Raw genomic sequence first — 23,719 nt, forward strand, 5'->3', positions numbered from 1 at the left:
TCACACTGCCTGCACTTTCCAGGAGGGGACAGCAGCGGCCCCTGCTGCACAGAGGACAGGTGGAGCCCCAAATATTTTGGAACTAGAAGAGCCCTGTCATCACAGAAGCTGCAAAAAGAAGGAAAACCTTGCTTAGCTTTTCATGTTTATCCTTGCAGGAAGCAAGCTGCATCCAGGGATAACAGCTCTCATCCAGATGGACCTTCCCTTCACACCGGGGATGAATTTCCTTCCTGACCCCAAAAACACAGCATGCACAATTCCTCTCAGCGTCCCCGTGCTTTGGTTCCCAGGAAGGGCGCAGGGAAAAACGCTGCGGAACAGGAATCACACAGCCACACCTGTGGCACTTGGAGCTGCAGTGCTCCAAGCCAGAGGAAGGCATGCACCTGGAATTTCCCTTCTCAGCCCTGTCATTAGGCAGGAGAACACCTATTTCTGGCTTCGAAGCTTTTCTGGGCACAGCACAGCAGCCAGCGCTGACATTTCCAGCTCAGAAACAGATCTTTTGTGGGGTTTCATTTCTCTTCTCCACTCCTGCCTCTCTGCTCCTCTGCACTGGGGCCTTTCACTGCCCCACCAGGACCAGGGCCTGGCTCCCTGCAGGCAGTGCCAGGATGGGGCATGAGGACAGCAGGGGATGGTGGAGATCAGCACACAGAAAAAACATGAATCTGTATTTCACTGCTGTGTAAATCTCCCCACAGCCTGCAATAAGCACCTTATCCACATAGCATTTATCTCCTCCAGGAGAGGAGGTTCAAGGTGTTTCAGGAGCATTTTTCTGTTGCTGCGTTTTTTTTCCCAACCTATTCTATTGGTCAGGGATCAGCATCCCCTGCGTGCGGCAGCATCTGGAGCATCCCGGGCGTTCCCCAGGTGCGGAAGCATCCCAAAGCATCCCGAGGTACCCCCTAGGTGTGACAGCCCCCCCCGGAGCATGTCCCGGGCGCAGCGGCAGCCCCGGGAGCCCGGCGGGCTCGGGCGGGCGCTGCTCTCGCTAGAGGGCTCCCCAGGATGGGTTTCCGAGGGCTGCCGAGCCCTCCGGCCCCGGGAGCGCAGGGCTGGGGCCCCGCGGCTGCCCCGGAGCGCAGGGCTCCTTTTGCTGCTCCTGGCCTTGGCAGAACTTCAGCCTGGACACCTGTGGGCACAGCCCGGACCGAGCAGAACCACACCCAGTGCCCTGGAGTTCAAGGCAGACAAAACCAACCAAGCTCCCATCTCGGGCTCTGCCATCTGCTCGCCAGAGCACAGCAGGAGCCAGGGTCTCACAGGAGGATCCCGGGTGTCACAGGAGGAGCTCGGGTGTCACAGGAGGGTCCCGGGTGTCACAGGAGGGTCCCGGGTGTCACAGCAGGACCAGAGTGTCACAGCAGGAGCCCGGGTGTCACAGCAGGACCAGAGTGTCACCCACTGTGGCAGCGCTGCCGAGCTCCAAAGCAATGCCCAGCGTGGGACAGCGCTGCCGAGCAGCTCAGCTCCCCCGGGACCCTTCCCGGCCTGGGATGTGACAGTTCCCATCGCTACACATTCCATCAAAACAGCGCTACAGAAATAGAAATGAAGGACACAACTGTCACACACGAGCCTGGCCACCAGCAGCCAGCCCCGGGCTCCAGCTGCCTTTCCCCACCAGACTGCCAGCAAATGGATAAATACAGACATTTGTGGCTGCACTGAAAAGGACCGATGGGATAATGAATGCTCTGCTATTCCTGCATTTTAAAAATGCCAAGCACAGCTTAATCTCGCTGATGCACTCGTGTGGGTGCGAGCTCATTTCAAAAGGAAAAGGCTCCAGCCCCATTTCCACACTGATGCCGGATGAACACGAGCAGCTGCCTTCATCATGCAGCTTATTGACTCCCCCTTCAACTCCTTTGCTCCGTCTGCTAAAAATATCTGTGCTATGTGGCAGGAATGCTTTTATCAGGTGTTTGTCAGGCCTTGGTTCCCTGAGTTTACTCCAGACTCAGTCATTTTGGGAAACACAGGCAGCACCCTACCCCATAACCTGGGCGACCAGCAGGAATGGGGACAGCAAAGAGTGAGGACAACAGCCAGGACGGGGACAGGGACCAGGAAGATGGTAAAGGGAGGGAGGAACAAAACAAAGTTTGCCAAAGGTGGAGCAAACAGTTGGGAAGGCGAAACAGCTGGGTCCAACGGGGCAGAAAGAAGCCCCGTTCCCAGCCATGCAGGGAACACTGGGATGGCTTTTCCACCTGAAAACACCTCTAATGTCTAGGTAGGAGATGACTGCAGGAAATCAAGGCAGGACCGAGCAGTTACAAGGGCAGAACACACTTGTTTTCTTTGCCTGAGCCCACTGTTTGCAAACACGCGGCCTTTACAGGGTCCCTGCTTAAAGCAAACGTGTCTGTTCCCAGCAATGTTTTGGTTGATTTACCGGTAAAATGTTTCCACTTTTCCTTTCGATCCCAGCAAGTATCTCCCCTTCAGTTCCCAGTGCCCGAGCAGCAGGTGGGGAGCAGCAGGTGGGGAGCAGCTCCCCCAGCGCGGCCCCAGCTCTCCCCAGCCTGCAGACCCCAGCAGTCCCAGCTCAGCCCAGCCCGGGAGCGGCAGCGCTGGCCCCTGGCCCACACCTGGGGGTGCGGAGGCAGCCCAGCTCCCCTCCGGGGCTGAGCTGCAGCCCCAGCCCGGCAGCTCTGCTGTGCCGAGACCAGGGCTGGGGCGTTCAGGCACCCGTGGCTGGGGGAGGACGGGAGAGGGGCAGGGGGAAAGGGGAAAGGAACTTTCTCCCCGCAAATTAAATCTCACTCTCCGGTTCGCCGCCTTCGCCGCAGCGAGCCCGGAGCAGTCCCACGCGTGGGAAGGGGCTGGCGCGGGGGCTGCGGGGGGAACGGGACCCTCCCCGGACCGCGACGCGCCCCCTCCCCACTCACCGGCGCGGCGGGGCCCGGGGGGCCCGGGGGTCCCGGCTCTGGGCCGCCCCCATGGCCGGGCTCGCTGCCGCCTCTCCGCCGGTCCCGGCGCGTCCCTCCTCCGCGGGCGGGAGGGACGGAGGGAGGGCGGGGGCTCGGCCGGGCTCGGGGGGGCTTTGGGTGCCGCTCGCAGCGGCGGGGGAAGCCCCGGGCCCCTCCCCGGGGGCAGAACCGCGGCCCCCGCAGGAGCCCGGCGGACGCGGGGCTGGCGTGGGGCAGGCACTGCTCTGGTGGCAGCGGGAACAAGAGATCCACGGAATCGCTTGGGGTGGAAAAGCCCTCGAACCATGGAGCCCGGCACTCACCCAGCACTGCCGAGGCTGCCACTGAGCCGTGTCCCCAGGTGCCACAGCTACACTGTGAAATCTGGGAAATCCCTCCAAAAATAGTCACTTCACCACAGCCTGTGCCGGGGCTGGACAACTCTTTCCATGAAGAAATTTTCCCCGTTCCCCAGACTAAACCTGCTCATTTAGCAGGTCTCAGCAGCCACCAGCCCAGCCTCACGTTGCACATTCAACGAGCAATTGGGGTCTGAGCCCTTGTCTAGGGCACCTGATCTCTGTCAGGAAGCCCCGATAAAGTGCTGGTGTAATCTCTTCCCCGAGAACAGCCTCTTCCCAAATCGTGCCCTGCAGGGGAAGCCAAACAGCCAGCTCCGATGCCAGGAGCAGCCAGAGCCCTCCACGGGAGGAAGATTTAAGAACGCTCTTTAAAAGCTCAGAGGTGACCCTGCTAAGGAAACGTTCTGGATGGAGTGGTTTTAATTAAAGTGCCTGAGAATGTATCCATTTCTGACAACATTTGCGGCTTTTTACTTTTGAGAGACTGAAAACTGGACAATTAATCTCCTTTTTTCTCTGTCAGGGTGTTGTGGCTGGAGCTGAAGTGTTTTTTGGCAAGAAAAGTGTCATTGCCCTTGCAAGCTCTCACCTTCCTAAAACAAAAATAAAAATAAAAACACAAAAAAAAAACCCAACCAAACTTTCCTTGGATGAAAAAAAACGTCCTGCCAGGCTCAACTGCTCACCTGCCTGTGACGGTGCCCAGCGTGCCCTCAGCCACACGCACCCATGGGGACCACGGGGGCTCCCAGAACAGCCCGACCACCCCAGAGCCCTGAAATGCCCCCGGTGGGAGCGAGAGTTACCTCTGCTGCCGGCGAGCCAGGGGAGAAGTGTCGGAGGTGAGGCTGCGGTCGGTCACCGGGGCTGAGTCAGGTGACAGCCATGTGGGACCTGGCGTGGGGCCCTGCCTGCTGCATGAGGCCAGATAATCCCTGGCAGCGCTGCAGGCAGCACCCTGCACCCCGCTGTGCAGCCCGGGCACTGCTGGCACCTGCTGCACCGCTGCTGGCACCTGCACCGCTGCTGGCACCTGTCCTGGGACGCTGCAGCCTCCTGGCACTGCACCACGGCCACGTGGGCGAAGGAAAACCCGTCAGGAATGGCTCTGAGCAGGGAACTCAGGCTGCAGCCAGAAGCCCCAGGCCCTGATGGCTCGTGGCAGCAAGTGAAGAAGGTGAGGAGATGACTTTTGGGTTCCCAGGCCCAAGGTGCAGCCCTTGGAGTGGGTTTTAGACTGCTCTGCCTTCCTGCACGGGTTATAAAGGCCAAACGCTGCCCAGTATGTGGCGTGCCGTGTGTCACCGTGTGCCTCCTCCCCGCTGCAGCCGAGGACAAGCTCTGCCTCTGCACATCCCTGCTGGGGGAACGGGCAGGAGTGAGCTCTGGGAGTGGATGTGCAGTCCCTGCCTCTGCACATCCCTGCTGGGGGAATGAGCTCTGGGAGTGGATGTGCAGTCCCTGCCTCTGCACATCCCTGCTGGGGGAATGAGCTCTGGGAGTGGATGTGCAGTCCCTGCACAGCATCCTCCTGTGGAGGCAGCGTGCCCGGGGGCCAGGCTCTGGCACGGGCAGAATTCCCAGGGCTTGGCCCTTCCACTCCCGTGCCTTTGGTTTCAAAGGAATTTCCTCCAGCCATTTCTGAGTGGTGCATTTGGAAATGCTGCCCTGCCCGGCCGGGCCAGGCTGGGACACACACATCTCCATCTGTTGGACAGGAGCTGCCAGGACCTGCCTGCACTCGAGGCTGGGATGCCCCATCCAGGCTTCAGCAGCTCATCCCAGAAATCTGCTTCCACGAGGCTTTGCTGAGCTGAGGACCGCTACCAAGCGGCAGGAATTCAGCATTTCCTTTAAAAGCCCATCCTGTCAGAGCTCGGATATAAACTGGAGGGGTGAATCTGACCAGGAGACAAGGCTCCAGCACACACACACATTAAAAACCAGCATTAAAAAATCTGGGCAGGGCCCACGGATGCCAAGCAAGCGGGGACAGGCAGCGGGGGACATGCCAGCGCTGTGGCTCCATGCTCGGCAATTTCGGCCACAGTCCCCACCCTCCTTGGCAGGGTCCCACCCTGTGAGGAGTAAACACACACAGATTGCTGGGAAACTGCTGGCTTTCCGGGCAGACACTGGAGGGAAAGTCAGGAGGGGGAAGGCACCAAAACTAATTGACAATTTTGTAGCACACCAGCAGAGAAAACCAGTTTCCAAATCCAAGAACCCTGAGGGCACATGGTGACGTCCTTCACCACACTCCCCAGAGTTCCCACAACCTGACAAACTAGCAAAGAAAAACTGATTAAGCTTTTTCCAGCCCCTCAGGACAACAGGAAGGATGAGTGTCACCGCCTGTGAGCCACAGCCTCCACCTTAGAGCAGCGGCAGGTGCTGTTGAGACCCCCAGGAGTCCCAGAGCAGCCCCCAGTCCCACCTGGGCGTCTGGAGGTGAGCAGAGCTGCATGAGAGGCTTTGCCTCCCGGCTGGGCCAAGTGTCACAGGACCCTAAATAGCCACAAGCAGCCAGTGCCACAGCACCCTGCCCGGGGAGCTGCCACTGCAGGCAGGGCTGGTGCCCACAGGGCTGGGTGCCAGTCACTCAGCAGCCAGGCTGCAGAGCAGCCAGATGTGCCCCAGCTGTGAGGTCCTACTCTTTGGCGGCAGAACTCGCCCCCAACCTGTCCAACACCCCGAGGAGCACTGGAGCTGGCTGGCAGGACGACTGTGGTTTGTCAGCTGGTAATAATTATCCTCGTGCTAATTCCATGGAAATTTCCATGTGCCTGGGAAAGAGGCAGCCAAGCCCTTCTGCTGCCCGGGGCAGAGGTCTGCAGAGGTTTCCAGGGTCTGTGACTAAGAGCCCGGTGTGTCACATGGATGGTGTTTAAATGCCGCCGTGGAGCCTCCCATCCGAATGCCACCAGCTCCAAAGCTGCCGGGAGCTGGCAGCACCAGGCTTCGAGGTAGCTGGGCGTACCTGGAACACCTCGGCTCTGCCCGCCGGGGCTGGCAGAGCAGCAGCACAGCGCCTCGGAGCGGGAGCGCTGTGCCGGAGCCCTCTCGTCCTGCGCTTGCTCGGAGCTCCGGTGGCATCTCCCGTTCCCGAGGCTCCCGAGGGAGGGAGGGCAGGCGGCGTGAGCAGCGTGCCAGCGCACATCATCCCGTCTGGCTCCGGCAGCTCCTCCTTAGCAACCCAAACAGAGCCACAACAGGGGCCTGGCGGCAGATCACATCCCGGCCAGTTCGAGGGCTCTGGAGGAGAGCCCGGAGTGGCCACACGGCCCGGCTGCCCGCCCGGCAGGTGCCGGTGCCCCGCTCTGCCCGGGAAAGCGCCTGAGCTCAGCTCCCTGGCAGGGCAGAGCGGCAGGAGCTGCTGCTGGCCAAAGGTGTCCTCCAAGGTTTGCCATCGCAAGGGGCTGGTGGAGCCGGGGACAGCTCTGCACCTCGGGCAGCCGAGGAGCCCTCGGTCCCTGCTCTCCTCCTCCCTCCAGCCCGATGCAGGCAAGCTCTGGGTGAGTGTCCCAGCCCTCAGCTCCCTTCTCCTTCCTACCTTTGCAGCTGCGGACTTGTCCCAAGCTCTGTCACTCTCTGCTACCTGTCCCGGGGCTCCTTCGAAAGCCGCTTGCGTAAGCGGCTGCCTGGAAAGGAGCCGGGAGGAAGGAAGGGGATGGACGGGGTGGGGAGGGCCGGGCGGCGGCGGGTGTCTCTGCACCCTGTAGCCGTGGGGGAAGGAAGGAGGATGTTTTGCAATATTTGGCGAGCGCTTCCACGGGCAGAGCGAGGGCGGCAGGGGCGCACGGCGCTGGCTGAGCCGTGCACCGGCCCCGCTGCGCCGGTACCGGCGCCTCGCGGGTGAACGCCTGGGGCTCATGCCGGCTCCTGCCGGGGCCCCACTGGTGTCATGCCGTAAAAATGTGCTTTCGACTGGAATTTGGCAGCCTAGCCCCTGACGGGGAGGGAACCTCTCCGCTTACAGAGGGAGTGGGAGCTGCGGCCCTGGGGCTGCGGGGAGAGGTGATGGGGAGCTGTTCCTGAGCTGTGCAAGGCCGGGGAGGTCAGGGGCGGTGGATGTGCCCGCGGATGGAAGCCCAGGAATGCGAGACACGGCAGGGACAGACAGAGCCACGGAGCTCCCCAGAGCAGCTGGGCAGGAGGAGCCAGCGCCCGGAGCACGGGGTAGCGGCCCCGGGGCAGTGGGGACAGCAGGAGGTTTATCTGGGGACACATTTTGGAGCAGAGGAGCTGTGAGGGTCTGAAGGTTTTGTTCTGGGCCCCACTCCAGCGAGGGGCTCTGCGGTATTGCTCTGGTGAGCATCTCCACACGCCGCATTCTCGTCCCCTTTCAGCTCCCGCTCCCCCTTGGGGCACGTCCCCCCCCGGCCCCTTTCCCCGGAGCTCTGAGGCCATCACCCCCCAGTCTGCCTAAGCCCAAACTTCAGCCTGGTCCCCGAGCGTCCCTCCGGGCAGGACTCAGCCCGCGACACGCACACGGAGATCGGCTCAAGCCATTCAGTTAAATCGCCCCGGCCTCACCCCGAAGGGTTCGTGCCAGAAGTGCCAGCCTGGTGCGGGCTGCGAGCGTGGGCTGGCAGCGACCCCCGCCCCCGGCCCCTCCGGATCCCCGGCAGAGGGACCCCCTCCCGCCCCGCTCCTGCAGAGGGAGCGCAAGGAGCGGGAATGAGCCACGGGCTCCGCGCAGCCATTTCGTCCTCGGGAAGCGTCAGCAGGGGTATTGCTGTCCAAAGAGAAGAGAAAACTCCGCTCAGACGGGGAACTTCCCCTCGCAAACAAAAGGTGCCGTCTGTTCCCGCAGTGCTCGGCCAGACCCGGGGCCGTGCCCTGTGCCCTGCCCGGAATTCCCTTCCCAAACACCCAGGACCCACGGCATCCGTGCAGGGGAACGGACCTGCCCTCCCCACTCCCACCTCCCGCAAAAAGCAGGGCGGTGATTGGAAAGGACACTGCTGCACCTTCCGTGGACAAGCAGGGCGGGGAGGGGCAGCCCAGGAGCCCCCATTGCTTCTGCCTTTCCCGCGTTGCTCCCTGCTCGCCCTTCCCGTCCATCCGTCTCTTTCTCTCTCGGGAAGGGCAGAGGGCCGATGCCCCAAGCAGGAGGCAGAGGATCCACCTTGCTGGGGTGGCTGCTGTGTCCCGCCTGTCGCAGCAGCCGCACTCGGCCAGGCTCGGCTCTGCGTGCTGCCAGCCCCGTGCACAGCCCATGCCGGCGCCCCAGGAGCCGAGCTCTCCCCGGGGTTTGGGGTTCCCAGCTGCTGCAGCCTCGGAGGTCGCTGCAGCAGTGGCGCTTGCCTGCTCGTCTCATCGCTGGCCCGAGTGTAGCCTTCAGCTGCCATCTCCCAAGTGGCTCTTTCCTTTCAGCTGAAACTTCCTGTTGGCTCTCATTTTCATTCTTTACCTCTTCAGCAGTGCAGAAAATTGGCACTTAATGTGCCCTGTGAGGCTGTGTGGTAGCAGCTTAATTGACCTTGGTTGCATCACCCTGGCCACAGCTCGGTCAGCGAGCTCAGCCTCGGGCCACGTTCATTTCCCGTCCCCCCTTTGTTTTCCTGCCCTTCCCGGGGGTGCTGCTGGTGTTTGGCTCCAGGTGAGGGTCGTAGAGGAGCAGGGCATGGCCCAGGCTGCCCGGAGAGCTGCAGCAGTCCCTCCCGGGTTCCCACCCAGGGAAATCTGGCTTCCTGCAGCTCTCCAGCCTCCTTTCCTCCCTCATCCTCCTCAACCTGGTCAGCAGCTTGCTCCAAACCCTGCACATCCCAGCATCCCACCTTTGATGAGGCATGTGGCAGGACCGTGCTGCAGCTCTGGGAGCTTCCCCAGGCACTGCAAATCAGTCAGAAACCTGAGCTGCTGGTGGCAGCCCTGACCTTGGCAGTTGTTTTCCAGGAGCTGGTCCCAGGCACCTGGCCTTGTGTGAAGGGATTGCAGAGTGTGTCATGTGAACCAGAGCAGTGGGGACCAAGTGGCACACTGACCAAAAAGCTTATGATAAAACCAGACCTGTAGCAATCACCCAGACGTGGTCTCAGCTTAGCTCCAATTCCCTTATTGCATCCTTTGGGGCCAGAGATTGCTGCAGGAAGACCTGAAATAATTGGTATTCAGAGCGTCATAAAACTCCACGTGAGGTTGACAATCCAGGCAGGACTGCATTATGGCAGATGTCTAGCAGGGGAGTAAGATTTTCCAGGTGAATGAAGGAAGTGCATGCAGCCATTGTTTTGGGATATTCCTGAGCGCTGCTGAGGAGAAGTGGCTGCTCACTGCTGCTCTGTCGTGGGAGAGTGGAGCACTGCCACCAAGGCTGTGCCCAGCTGCTGCCCTGGCACTCGGCCAGCGGGACCCTCCTCACCCCGGGGGACAGCAGGGCCACACCAGCAGCAGCAGCTCCTGCAGATGTCCCTGCAGGCCCCCGGGGAATTCCCTGGGCTTGGGTGCAGGTTCCCAGGGCAGGGCTGGGGCAGCACCTCCGTGCCCGGGATGCTCTGTTAACGAGGAGCCTTTCCTCCGATTGAATATCTCACCGCTCAATTTGTGTTGGACCATGGAGTCCTTCCAGCACTTGGAATACAATGAGTTAGTATCTGCTGCTCTGGGGTTTGCGTCCCGGCGGAGAGCCCGGCCAGCTGGGAGCACGCTGGGACCAGGCTCCAGCACAAAGAACAATGGGAAGGCTCAGCAAGGGGCTCTGGGGGCAAGACCCAGCCTTGGTGACAGCGCTGCGTCTGGGGCTGCTCCCAGCTCTCTGATTCTCCAGCAAGAGAGGATCACAGCCTCCAGACCCTCCTTTTAACTCTGCAGCTTGTCCCCTCGCTCGCCTTTCCTGCGCTTTCAGGCGGTGGGCTCTGCGTGCCAAATGGGATGCTGGGGAAGGCGCTGCTGCCTGGATGGGCTCCAGATGCAATGCAGCTAATCCATTTTTATAGCCGGGAGCAGGTGTCTCGTGCATCACCAGCAGCTCCTCTAAAGACCACTCTTTTCATTTGGCCACAAGCACTGGAGGGGTCCAAGGCACCACCCAGTGCCCTCCAGCTCCACAAACGCCCTGTGGGGCCACGGTTCTGCTGCATCACCCCAGCCTCAGCCATGAGAGCAGGGAGGGCTCCGGGTGACTGCTGGCATCCCTGGCCAGGGTCACAGGACCAGAGCCATGCCTGCACCTCACTCCTGGGCTTCAGAGCCACAGTGACCAGTGCTGGGGCTGTGCGGCCCCCCCAGGGCTTCGTGGACTGACGGGTGTGTGCATAAAATGAAGAACACAGCCTTGGGGACACGGACAAATTCCTTTTTGCTTGTACTTTCCCTCAGTTCCTGTGCCTGGGAAGAGCCAGTACCTGTGGGGAGGAAAAGAAAAGAATCAACTGTTGGAGCCGGAGATAGGAAAGGCCAAAGGGTTTGTTTTCCATCCTCAGACCTCAGCAATGCAGCAAGTGGAGCTCAGTCAAGAAACCCCATCCAAACCCACAGCTCATGAAGCTGCTCTGGGCAAATGAAACCTCAAAGGGCCCTCTGTCCTTGCCCGTCCCATTCCCGCTCTGGAAGGGAGAAGTGACCCAGGGCTGCAGGACTGGGGACCCTCAGCCGTGCCACAGCAGGACTGAGGCACAGCCCCAGCGCTCTCTGAGGGGACAACCCCATCCCCAAAGCAGCCAGGAGCGCCTGGAGGAGCTGCAGCCACAGATCCTGCAGCTTTGCTGAAGGGAGCGGGTCCTGGAGGGCTCAGAGAGCCCAGAGAAGAGCCGGGGCCCCAGCCAAGGAGCTTCACCGCAGCAGCTACGACGCGCCTGGACTCGTTGGCCCTGCTGAGACAAAGAGCCATTGCTGAATTCAGCTGCCCTGGGTATTTTTTTCCCTCTTCGATGAATCACCTGCTAAAAATATTATAAATTGAGTCGCTGGCCAGACCTTTCACTTCTCTGGAAGCAAAAATATTTATTTTACTCAGGCCGTGCCTGTGTTTTAGCAGAACTTTATGATCAATTTTGGAGGAATGTGCCATGCTGTATATTCAAATTACAACTTTTTTTTGGCTCGCAGTGTAAGTTTAAAATGTCTTGTTTAAGACGCAACTGTCAAGCTGCCAGAAAAATGCATTTTCAGCTGTTTTCCTCCCAAAAGCAGCAGTTTTGGCCCATTGATGGTTATTGTCAACCTAGGTGTGTGCCTGTTCCAGGGCTTGGTGATCGAGGGGTGCAGGCTGGACTGGCTTAGACTGGGAAAAACCAGCACTTAGTTCCCAGCATGACGGCAAAGTCAGGTCCCAGGGAGCTCTGGAGCTGCCTGGCTGGTGGGGACAGATCCATTCCCATGGAACAAGGCTGCATTTTCGGGAGCTGGAGCGGGACCTTCTCCTGCCCAGGCTCCAGGCTGGTGCAAACCTGATGCAGATCGTCAGACAGGCGCCAGTGGATTGAGATCCTTGAGGAGAGGATCATCACAGAACCCCCGGGAGCCAAAGGAGCTTTGTCCTGGGAACATCCTCCTCCCCCCGAGGTGTGCAGGTGAGTCACGTCATGCTGCCAGGGCACTGGAGCCAGGCTCTGTGCCGCTGGCCACCGAGACCCCGCCGGGACCACGCACCACCAGCTCCTGTTGCTCTTGCTCCCGTGCCAGGCACACCTTCCCCATAAACTCTCATCTGAATTTAGGAAGGAAATGAGGGAAATTTCTTTTTCTTGCTTCAGGGCAGAGAGAATAATGGGATCTTTATTCCCCGGTAATTAAGTTGATTTTTGTGTGGGTTTAATTTACACTCCCTTCCAGCCTCCCCTGCAAAGTGGGAATGTGGCTGTGGGTGGGCACCAGGACCAGGTTCTTGCCAGGGCATCCCTGAGTGCAGGACTGGGGGCCCAGAACCAGTTGGGATCCTCTTCATGCCCGTTTCCCATTCCCATGGGCGGGAGCTCTCCCCACCACTTCTCCCAGCTCTGCCAGCCCCCGGCACCTGCTCCGTGCCGCTGCCGGTGGCACTGCGCTGCTTTCCTGGACAAAGGCATCCAAAGCCTTGCAGCCCCGGCCAAGAGCCCGCGGGGATGAGCTGGATCCCATCCCTTCAGCCCCCCGTGAGGAGCAGCTTCCCCGGGAGCAGGACGGGGCGATGAGCCCCAGGAGCAGCATCTGCTCCCGCGGCGGTTTCCCTGTGCCGGATGTCGCAGCCGCATCGCAGCACGGCACATGTGGGACGTGCTCAGCCCACCTGGCGCATCCTCCGAGGAGCTGGGCTGGCCTCAGGGGGCACCAAGGCTCGCGGGAGCGGCCGCGGATGCAGCGCAGGGATTCCTGCCCCCGAGGCGAGGCGGGGGTCGGGCACAGGAGCATCCTCAGCCCGACACCAGCAGAGCCAGGGCACCGCACTGCCAGACTGCAAAAACAAGCACACAGAGATATTCACACCCACGTGAAATTCCCAGCAAGCAGAGAACAGCGTCTTCATCACAGATTTCGAGTACATAAATACCTGAAGCCAAAAGCTGCTGTGGCAGGGGATGGCCCAGGGCGGCTGTGGGAGGACACGAGGGTCCCCTCGCTGCCTACACCCCCTGGCCCTCCCTCGCTGCAGGGCACGTGGCAGAGGAGAGGAAAGCCAAGGCAGTCACAAATGAGAACCTGCTGTGTCTGCTCTGCGCTCGTGGGCTGCAGAGGGGGAGCAGCACCCCCTGCACCCAAAGCCAGCCCCATCCCTGGGGGTGCAAAACCCACAGCAACACCTGCTGAACCCTTTCTTCCTCTCATCCTGTCCCAGGGGATGATAAGAATTCAGACACCTCAAAATCCACCATCTTGTCATGCGAGTCACAATATTAAATCTAGTTTCGGTATCAGCAGTGAGTTTCCTTGGAAATGGTGAAGGAAACAGCAGCATTAATTAAAGGCACAGCCTTTTGTGTTCATTCCTCACTAGCTGTCTTTTTCCCACTCTCCTCTTGTATATTTGATCTGTTCAAAGCTGAGGGAATGTTACCCACAGCTTTACAATAGCAACCGATTTACAGTGCCTGCTTAGTCACTGGGGAATTTCTTGGATTTTATGTTTTCTGAAAAAACAGAACCACCATTGGCTTGGTCAGTGTACAGCTGACAGATTCAGACAAAGGCTCACCAATATTTTATAGTTGTGGTTGGAGGTGAAATTCCACTCATAACTTTTTGACAGTGCTGAGGCCTTTTGTACGTATACAGGGCTCTGAGCACCCTGCTGGAGCTGAAGATGTCCCTGCCCATGGCAGGGGATTGGACTAAATGAACTTTAAAGGTCATTTCCAGCCCCAAACACCCTGTGATTGTATGAATTCTCATTCAGGGCTGCTCCACATCTCCTCACAAGTGTCGGTCAGATGCAGAGAAGAGCCCGTCCTGCAGAACAGGCTCAGGAAGTTTCTGTCCTCGGCTGAAACCCCTTTGGTGTGGAAGAGCCTGGAACTTATTACAAATCGCTTAAGTAACTTTGGCTCGCTCATGCTGATTAAATTGCTTCCCTGACTATTCCAGAGGCTCAAAACCACCAGCAGCTCCCAGGCTCACTGTGCAAAATTAATTAAAGCAGACGATAACTTGGCAAGGACAAAAAAAGAAAGTCTCATAGTAAGGAACAAGCCCAGCGCGGGGGCGTTTGCTGGAGCACGTGCCTGTGGGTGCCGTTAGGTGTTTCGGATACAGCCTCACGCAGGGAGAGACCTCAGCTCACACGTAACACCAGCCTCAGCCCCCGGTGCTTTGCCAAATCTGGGCATAAAAATAAACTTGGAAGTTCAGAGCAGAATCAGAGCACAAAGGCAGGGACCCCTCGGTTTCCATAGGAAGCAGAATTAATAGCTTGGCAGAAGGGGTGCGTTTCCATTTTTGTACAAGAATTTCCTCCGCCTCCTCCAGAAAAAAAAGTTGTGTAAGAAACACGGATTCAGATAGTTCTCCAGAACCTGGCAGCGGCTCCAAGGCATCCCGGGAGGTGCCTGCAGAACTTCCAGGTTTCCAAAAAAAACCAAGTGGACCATCACTTCCCTCTTCCTTGAAAGCACCAGCAAGGCAGGCACAGAGAGGAACCTGGCACCTTCCTCCTGGCCCTGCTGCAGAAGGGGACGTGGGCTCCAGGGTCTTTTGACACGCTCAGCTCATCCAGTGGAGGTCCCTTTCAGCCCCCTGCGAGGAGGGGAGGGGGCTCCACGGTGCATGTGCCGTGCATTAAGCAAGAGCCCTGGCAGCAGGAGAGAACCGAGCCTGAGCCCGACCTTCTCCCCCCTCCCCTTCCCCAGCGTTATCTGAAACCACAGCCTTGACTGGCTGCAGTTCTCATCCATCTGCAAAAGCACATTAAGGAGGGAGAGAAAGGTTGGCAGCTGACCACGAACCAAATCCCCAGAGAGGTCCTTACCTGACTCCAACCAGATGCTGTTTATCAGCCCGAGCGTTCGCTACATGCCCGATGTGACGGAGACAGGAGAAATACAAGAAATGCTTGTTATGCTCAGGGCTTCGGGGGGTTTTCATCCTCAGGCCGGATATACAAGTTCCAGGAGAGGAATATGCATCCCTGGAGTCCTGGGCTGAATCTGGAATTCATATACTCTGTAAATGTACTTTATTTAATACAGGAATCAAGAAGGGGTTTGGAATTATTGCACTGGAGAGTTTGATTGCATAGTTACAGCTTGGAATTAAGGAATAACTGCAGATCTGTTGGGCAATGCATCAGCCCCATGGAAAGGGCAGGATGGCGTGTTCTGGCTGCACTGTCCTGTCCCTGTTCTCCAACCACTGCCCTACATGTGCTGAAGCCTGAGAGAAGGTTCCAGTGGGGTCTGCCCCAGCCCTGCAGGTATCCCATCCCAGATCTCCCTTTGGATTAAGCCAGCAGAGCCCATCAGAGCAGGAAGAGGCACCACAGGCACAGTGCAGGGTCCCAGAGGCCAAGGAAGCCTCTCCGAGCAGCACAAGAACCAGGGTCAGGCTGGGAGGTGGGAAGGATGTGCTGCCAAAACCAGGGCAGCGGTGACGTGGAACATGGAACAGCGATCCAGCCCGAGCAAAGGCAGATGTGTTTGCTGGGAAAACGAGGACAGGACTCTCTGAGAGATGGCTGTATCCTTGTGCAAGCACATACCTGTATGTTTCTATAGATGTACATGTGGCTTTAAGGATCTAACATGTTTTTGCTGCACCACCACACTTTATCTGACACCTGCAAGGTGCATCTGTCCCTGGAAGTGCCTCATCCTCACCTGTGTCCCACTGGCAGCTCTGCAGAGCGTGGTGCCAGCAGCTCAGTGGCACAGGGCTCTGGGCCCCGTGCAAGGCTCTGCCTGTGGAAATAAATGCCCAAAGCCCCAGCCCAGCTCTCAGAGCCTTGGGCCCGGCTGTTACAGTCACTAAGAGCTTTTATAGCCTGGAGGGACCTGATTGCTAATTAACAGCTAATTAATGTCACATTAACATCTGGAGCGCCTCTGGAGGAGCCCCAGAGCCAGGGTGTACCCTGGGGGCTTTTCTCTTTTGGTGCTGGACTCTCCCAGGTACTCCTGCAGAGCTGCAGGCACTGAGCAGAGGGAGGGCACCCTGGCTGCTCCCTGCTTTGCTTTCCCAAGCAGATCTGCAGGGAAGAACCATCTCCCCACGCAGCCCCAGGCCCTGCTTTGGGACCCTTGGGGATTATCAGCAAAAGGCATTTTTTGCAAAGGCCGTGCCTTGAAATTTGTTATAGGGAAAGCATCACATCCCAGGAGATGCCCTGGCCAGCTGATCCCAGCTGACAGGCAGGGACAACCCATCGGGAAGGTGCTGAGGAAGAGGGTGAAGAACACTTTGCTGCATCAGTGTCTCCCGCTCCACCAGCTGCTGCGTAAATCACGTTGGCTTGAGAACCTGCTGGCAAAACATAAAGCAGTCTCCATGCTCCAGCCACCACAAGGGTATTAATCAGGCTAAAAATATAAAAACAACATGAAAAACACCATCTACGGGGTGTGCGGCATCAGACGCTCGCTCCGGGAGCTTGGCCAAGTGCTCATATCTCGACTCTCATAAATACACCGCCAGGAAAACGCATTATCTCTGCAGTGCTCTTGGAGCAGGGAGAGCTCGGAGCAAAGCGGGCCGTGGCACCTGCTGCATTTTAATGATCCTTCGTCATCACCTGTAGGGAAACTGAGATTTAAATGACTGTCCTGCAGCGCCCCGACCTTCCCACCGCGGCTCTGGCAAAGCTGGCATCGGCAGCGGGAGGATCAGCAGTGCCAGCCAGTGCATTCACACAAATCCTCCCGTTCTGGAGCGCCAGAACACGACCACACATCCGTGTCCTGGGCCAGCAGCACTGCCAGGGGAGCACCGGCCACTGGGAGGTGGGAGCGTGGCCTGAGTGGGGTGACAGACCCGCCCTGGTAAAAAACACAAAGAAAGGCTTCATCGTGTTCAGGGAGCCCAAAGAACAGGGTTGATGTAGAAAACACGCCCTTTGCATTGCTCTCCGTTGCCCATAAAGCCATAAACCCCTTTCAAATGCTCCATCCCCCTAACTTTTGGATGTCATTAAATGCTTTATTAATTTACTCCAAATGTCTTCGCTCATATTCCAGCACGGCTAACCCCATCAAAAGGAGACAGCACAGTGCTTAGGCAGCACTTCTGCTCTTCAAAGCCTGTTACTGAGATTAATTGCTTCTCCCGAGTCCTCTGTGAAGGGGGAACATGAGGATAGCTGTTATGAGTGCTGGGTGTGAGGGGGGAAGCGGGATCCAAGGTAAAAGCAGAGTTCCAAGGTGTCCCAGCGCTGGCTGGAGAGGATGGGCTGTGCAGGCTGCAGGGGAGGCCCCCAGGGCTGCTGCTGGAACATCTCGGATGGATGTTCCTGCTGCTCCTCGGGGCAAGGCAAAGCCCAGGTGGGCAGTGTGGTGCCACTGCAGAGCTGAGACCCGAGGTCCTGGCATCTCCCACCTCTGAAAATCCTCCCTTGGGCGAGAGCCGAGCGTGTCCTCAGGCTCCCCACTGCTCTTCCCTAACCTCTGCTGCCTGCCAAGAGCCTCTGCAGGCAGAGCTCCCTCCTCCGTCCCAATTTATCCTATGATGTCACCGCTCCCAGTCCATCCTGACATCGCCAGTGCCATCACGAGTCCTTCCCCACATCCCCGGTGTGGCAGCGGGGCTGGGCAGGGGAGGACCCGCGGCACCGGCCGTGCCCTGCCCCACAGCACAGCTCGAGGTCCCGGTCTCAGTGGCGCTAAGGAGGGCTTGGCAGAGCCGGGGCAGCTGCTGCACAGCCTCCCAAAACGCCTCCTGGCAGCCGCCCGGCCTGGCTCCCGCTGGTACCTGCGGAGGATCCTGCGGGAAGCGCCCCGAGCGCGGCTCGGCTGCGCTGGAGGAGCGCCGGTGCCCGCGCAGCGCGGCCAGATGCGCGCCTCGCCGAGGCTGACACGGTACATCTGCTCTGCGTTTGGGTTTCCATCGTGGAGTTCACCACATCCCCCCCAGCCGGCTGGAGGCGAGGAGGCGAACATCTGGAAGCAATCGTGGCTGTCACGCTTCAAGGAGATACTGCACCACAGAGAGGAGAACCCGATCCCTCGCCCCAGCAGCCGCCTCCCGCCCTCGACCCGGCAGATGAGCAGAGAACCAGCATCCTGCCACGAGCTGGGTCCTGCCCGCTCCCGAGCCCCTCCCAGGAAGGGCAACAGCCGGCAGCAGCGTGTCACAGGGCAGGGGGACGGGGCCGAGCCCCTCGGTGGGCTGCCAGCCCAGCTCCGCGCCAGAGCAGGAGGGGTGCTGGCTGGGGAAGCTCCCGAGGGACTTGGCTCTCTGTTTTGGAGAGCTGGGCTTTTTCAGCCTGGAGAAGGGAAGGTTGCAGGGAGATCTTAGAGCCCATTTCAGTACCACAGATGTCCAGAGAAGCTGTGGCTGCCCCATCTCTGAAAGTGTTCAAGGCCAGGTTGGACAGGGCTTGGAAAACCTGGGGCAGTGGGAGGTGTCCCTGCCCATGGCAGGCATGGGGAGCACTGGATGGGCTTCAAGGTCCATCCCAAACCATTTCAGGATTCTGTGATCCCCCTACTGTGGCCAGGCATCTCCATGAGCCCAGCACGTGTTTGTAAACACCCTGTCACCCCAGCAAAGCCTGCACCATGCTGGTTTCCTCTGTGCCAACCCCCTGGTGCCCGGGAAGGAGGTGCTTCTCTGTTTAATTAAATGTTCTGTGTTTTCTGTGGCTCACCAGGGCTCAGGAGCACCATCACTGCAGAGCATTTCTGGCAGGGAAGGAGCCCTCTTTCCTTTATGATATGGAATAGTTTCAGCATTAGTTATTCCAAAATCATTCTGGTTTATGAGCAATCTGACAATTGGGCAGAGGCAGGAGGCCTGGGTCTGTACCAGGCACTAATAAAACCTTGAGAAGAGCTGTAAGCCCCTGCTGGCAGCTGCAGGGGAGGAAGGGAATTACTCGAGGGCACCTCTGCTCCTGCCTCCTCCCAGTGCAGGCAGCAGCAATTGCGTTTCCCTCTGCAGAAGGGGATAACCATTGCAGGCCACGCTCCTGGCAGCAGTGAGCCCCTTCTCATCCCACTCTCACCTCATCCATTTCCCAAAGCATCTCTGGGTACTGTCCTGCAACTGCAGGAGAAAGAAAAAGAGGCAGGAACCTCCTCAAAATGCCCAGCTCGGGCACAGAGGCATCTAAATAGCATCCAGTGCTGCTACCCTGGAAGGCTCTGGACCAGCGAGAGTCCAGCACGAGGTCCCAGCCCAGTTCCTGAGAGCCCCAGCAGGGATGGAACATCCAGCTGCTGGGGGTGCTGGTCTGGAGCAGGAGGGTTTGGGAGGAGAAGATAAATAGACATGGCACATAGGAGCAACGAGGGCTTTGTGCAAGCCATGAAGAAATAATGAATGGATTAAAACAGAGGATCTATTTTTGGAAGTTCTGACCCAGAAAGCCACCTGCAAGCACTTGCCTGTGCTTAAACCTGGATCTCTGCTCAAAGGCTGAGGCATCCCTGACCCACTGCAGGCCAAGTGCTTGGATGGGCTGGGAGGCACCACTCCGAGCTGCCCCAGCACCCAGGGGAGGCTTCCTGGCTGCAGGAGCCCAAGGGACTCCCAGGAAGAGCGAGGGTAGCTTGGAAAGGCTCGAGGAAAACGAGGTCTGTGGAAACAGGCTCTGTACTGTTTGCACGCTGGATCCAGTTACAGGCGAGGTCAGAAAAGGAACTGAATTTCGATTTTATGGCTGAAATAATTGCCACTGGCATGCCAAGGACTCTTTAGCAGGGCAGCAGGCGAGGCTGTGGCCGGGGTCTGCTGCCCCCCAGGCTGGACAGCACTTGCTGCTCTTTTGTTCCCTCCCTTCTGAGAGGGAAGCTGCAGTCAGCAGCACACGTGTGAGTGACCCAGGCAAGCCACGGCCACCAGTCCCTTCCCCACAGAGCACCCAGCCTTCCTCCCACATCTCACAGCCCTCATGCTGGCCATAAGGACAGGCAGGGCTCTGCTGCAGCCAGGCACAGCAGCCAGCGTGTCCTCCCTGCAGGCACAGTGAGATGATTAATTAAAGAGAGAGGCTGCTGCCAGCAGAGAGAATGGGGCTCAGGTGGTTAATTGAACTGAGGCTGCAAGTCCAGCCAGGGAGTTTCTGCCTGTGGTCATGCACACAACATCTGCTCTGTTAGGATTCGAGAGATAAAGGCATGAGAGGTGCGAGGATGTAGGAATTCCACGAGAGTCCCCATGGCAGCCCTTCTTTGGCCTGGCACTTCTGGCCTAGAGATGCACAAGGCCAAGCCAGAACTCCACAGGGACGTAGCCATCCCTGGAAGTTCCTCGTCCCCTGTGGAAGCGCAGCAATGCACTCTGATAACCATCACCTCGCTCAGCAGAGCTGCAGCGCTGCTGAGGGGGGCTCACATTGAGATAACGCAAGTGCTGGGCACAGCAGTTCAACCCAAAAGCGATGGCAGGGCGTGTGACACCCCGTGTCAGCCGCTGCAGCTGCCGCCTGCACCTCGGTGCTCAGCCACGCCCTGCAAACATCGGTGGGGCTGAGGAGAGGAGTGGCACCGGCAAGGTCGCTCCGGGGCTGGATCCCTCCTCTCCCTCCCCAAACATCTGTGCAGATGTTAACAGGCGTGCCACGGCTCGATTTTCGATATGAAAGGCAAAGGGTTAGAGTTGAGCTCTTGGGTAAGCGACACCGAGAAAGTCAAAGTTTAATTGGCATTCCTGCCTGGGATGAAAGCCCCCGGCGGCCGGTGCCGGCACGGGCTGAGCGGGGCCATTGGTCACGGGCCGTAAAGGCCACACACAGGCAGCACTGGGCCAGGGCTCCCCTGCCCAGGGGAGTCACAGCTCTCTCGCCTTGGCCTCTCGCTCCCCACGTCCCTCACGAAGGGGCAGCAGCGCTGGGGAACATCCCTGCCCATGCACGTGCCCCCCGCAGTGGTTGGTCCCCTTTGGGGTCAGATCCATGCTGCCCCATCCCCGCCCTCACCTGCCCCATGGGGCTGGGTCCCTGCTAGCCAGGGAGCCACCCTCAGCTAAACACCCTGCGCCCCTCGGCCACTGCTTTTCCAGTCTGCAGAGCCCAGGGTGTTCAGGCATCGCCCTCACCTGTGAACGGGAGGAAGCCACGTCGCCTGCGCTGCCAACGGGCTCGGGGCGTGCAGGAGGTCACGCAGCAACCACAGCAAGGGCCACGGCTGCCAGGCTTCCCAAACTGCCTGGAAAGGGTTGTCCCGCTAAACTGAAGGTCCAGCAGGTGCGAGGCAGTAACTCCACTTCTGATGTGGGTTGTTTGCAGGCCGATGTGCCAGGGAGGGAGCTCCGATGAAGGTTCCCATTAACACAGGAGCTCCTTGCCTCGCTCCAAGCCCTTCCCACGTCGAATTCCTCACTGGCAGAATGGAGCCACTGCCCTCGGCTGTGGCCTCAATCCCTTTCAGCTGCTGCGTTGTAGGGGAGCTCTGGGCCCAAGGGAGCTGCTCCAGCTTCTTCTGGGCTTCTCAGAGTAACCAAAGCAAATGAAGAATCATCTTTCCTCTTAAATTGATAGGGACACAGGGGTTGCTGGAGGAGCACCAGGATCAGACTGGGGCAGCTTTTCCTTGTCCCACTGATCCAATATTGCTGCAAAGGATGGGGCTGGGCATGGCCTTGCCTCTCTGGGGGATCAGCAGTGAAGGGGAAGGTGGTTGTTATTATCAGTAGTTCTCACTGAACTGAATTCGGAGCAGCTGCCCTGTGCCAGGCTCCTTCTGCAGCCTGTTCCTAACAGCACACTGGACACAGCTGAGCACAGCCCGGGCTGCCAGACAAGTCCTTCTGCTTCAGCTGCTCCTCTCAGCCTGGCAAAGCTTTGGGTGTCTCCAGTACAGGGCCATTGCTCCCGTGTGGGCACACACAGAGCAGCTGCCAGTGGCGTTTCCATTCCCATTCCCACCCTGTTGCAATGGCTGCCAGGAGCAAGACCAGCCTCACCAAGGGCATACCTCACTGTGGCCTGGCCAGGCCCTCGGGGAGAAGTCAAGTGATCTTGGAACTCCAGAAAATCTGCCATAAAAATCCATCCAGAAGCTGGTGCCCACTGTGCAGCAGGATGTGCCTCCCAAGTTATCGTTCCACAGTTCCTCTGACAGCCCCTTGAGAATCCTCTGAGGAAGGGGGCACTGGGCAGGGAAGGGTGGCGTGGTGATGGGGTCTGATGCAGCCCAGAGCGCCCTGAGAGGAGGAGGTGCTGTGCTCCGTGCCTGTGGACAGGGAACACTGGCTTTATCTCTGCCGCTGCTGTGTAAAAACCATTAAAAACTCCTGCAAAATACAAGCTTTTTGTGCAAACACAGTGAATCCCCGTGCTCTCCCCCTTTCCCTCCTGCTCTGCACTGTGCATTCCCATCCGGTCACTGCAATTTCCACTGCAGTCAAGGCTCCGCTGCTGGCTCTGCTGGGACGCAGCTCCCTGCCCAGGCTCGCTGTCCCCTCCTGCCCCTCTGCTCCTCTCCCGGCCTCCACCCCTGCCCAGGAAGGACCATGGCAACGGCCGTGACGTCTCCTGCACCTCGAGGCTGATTCGATTACAGGGGCTGAGAAAGTCCCTGTTGGAGCAGAAATGGATCTAATTATCGACGCTGCCGGCGGCGCGGGCTCGAGGTGCCGGCGCAGGGGCAGGATGTGCCCAGCCGTGCCCGCCAGCGCCGCTCTGAGCACAAGGGCAAGGGCAGAGCTGAGGAAAATTCGGAGTGCCAAGGTCTGGGCTGCTCCTTGTCCGTTCCCATGCTCCACAGCCCGGCAAAGGCTCCGGAGCAGCGAGGGGTGGCTGTGGCTGTGGCTGTGGGAGGGTGAACCCCCACGCTGCAGCTCCTCTTTCAAAGAGCCTTGCATGGGGATTTTCATTCCCTTCTTCCTTCGATTTCAATGAAACTGCAATTTTTATGCAGAAGAAAAAGTCTTGAGAAAACAATTTTTTGGCATGTTTTTAAAGCAAAAATCCCCTTTTTTCTTGGAAAACAGGCCAAAGCCTAGCCCATATTCCTTGGAAGTGGGCCTTGTTCTACTTGAAAAACATCCCAATTTTTTGATGGAAAATTGGAAAATAGATCCAGGTTGGCTCTAGGAGAACGTGGTGTCGCAGCAAAACTTTCCATGAAAATGATCTAGAGTCTGCACAGAGCAAAAACCCTCGAAAGTGGAATTTCACAGGCCCAGCCCAGGACCATCCTGGCAGAGGCACTGGCATCATCCTGGCAGGATGCTCCAGTGGTGGGATGGTCTCCACAGGGATGCTGTGCCCTCAAAAGCTGGAGTGGCTTTGTTACATCTCCAAGCACCTTGCTGTGGACTCGAGGAAATGCAGGTCCCCTCAACCACAGCTGTTTGTTTTTTCCAACCCAACATGATAAAAGGGTCTCTCCCCTCCCCCCGAATCTGCCCTGTAATGTGATTCTGGCAGGGCAGGTTACCCAATAGGATTTCTATTAAAACGTGATTTTCTTCTGCTTATAATTTCATTAGAAGGCATTTGTGCAGAACATCGACCCCACAGGTAATATATGGGCAGGGGAGCAAGATTAGAGAGCGTGGATGATTCCTAATGGAGGCTGCAAGCAGACGTGAAACAATCAAGGCTGGGCACAACCACCATCATTTACTGGTGCCTTGATGCGGAGAAATACTTCACCGAGGGGTTATTGCCATTTAACACATCTTTCACTTCTCCCATCTTTCCTGAGTGCCCGGCCGTCCTATCCATCTTCGGGCGGGATCTGCCAGCGCCGCTCCCGCGGCTGCCGCAGCTCCCACGCCCGCAGCAAGCCGAGATCTCCTTCGTTTATCAGCGCTCGAGGTGCTCCACGGAGCTGCAGCCAGGGACACAGCGGCCAGGAGACAGCAGCCATGTCCACCTCCATCCCCATCCTTGTGCCACAGAGCCCTCCAGACTAAACT

The sequence above is a fragment of the Vidua macroura genome, chromosome 28, assembly GCF_024509145.1.
Source record: "Vidua macroura isolate BioBank_ID:100142 chromosome 28, ASM2450914v1, whole genome shotgun sequence".
NCBI lineage: Eukaryota > Metazoa > Chordata > Aves > Passeriformes > Viduidae > Vidua > Vidua macroura.